Source organism: Larimichthys crocea, chromosome XII (assembly GCF_000972845.2).
Source record: "Larimichthys crocea isolate SSNF chromosome XII, L_crocea_2.0, whole genome shotgun sequence".
Classification (NCBI taxonomy): Eukaryota; Metazoa; Chordata; class Actinopteri; family Sciaenidae; genus Larimichthys; species Larimichthys crocea.
Genome location: NC_040022.1, coordinates 23,783,419 through 23,783,680, shown reverse-complemented (window position 1 = coordinate 23,783,680; position 262 = coordinate 23,783,419). Strand labels below are relative to the sequence as shown.

The 262-nt window shown below is 48.9% G+C and overlaps 1 protein-coding gene across 2 annotated transcripts in view; it reads left to right on the top strand.

Annotated features, from left to right (window-relative positions):
* Positions 1 to 74, top strand: part of LOC104925700 (mitochondrial import inner membrane translocase subunit tim16) — a 110,675-nt gene extending 110,601 nt beyond the window's left edge. For both annotated transcript variants that reach the window (XM_027285892.1, XM_027285891.1), the window contains one exon: positions 1 to 74. This exon is cut by the window's left edge and continues 102 nt beyond it. The gene's annotated coding sequence lies outside the window, so the exon portion shown is untranslated.
* The last annotated feature ends 188 nt before the right edge of the window (positions 75 to 262 follow it).

Sequence of the window (262 nt, the reverse complement as noted above, 5' to 3'; positions counted from 1 at the left end):
TGATGCCTGCCCTTTCTTTCCTCTCCCCGCCCTCTGTAAATTATACCCCAATAAAAGCCTTCTCTTTTTCTCTAGCTTTGACTTTGTGGAATTTCAGCATTTGTCATTTGAAGACAGGGCAACCCAGATCATGAGAATATGATTTGGGTGGCTGTGGCTTGGGAGGTAGAGCGGGTCGTCCACTAATCAGATGATCGGCGGTTCGATCCCCAGCTCCTCCATTCTGCATGTCGAAGTGTCCTTGGGCAAGATACTGAACCCC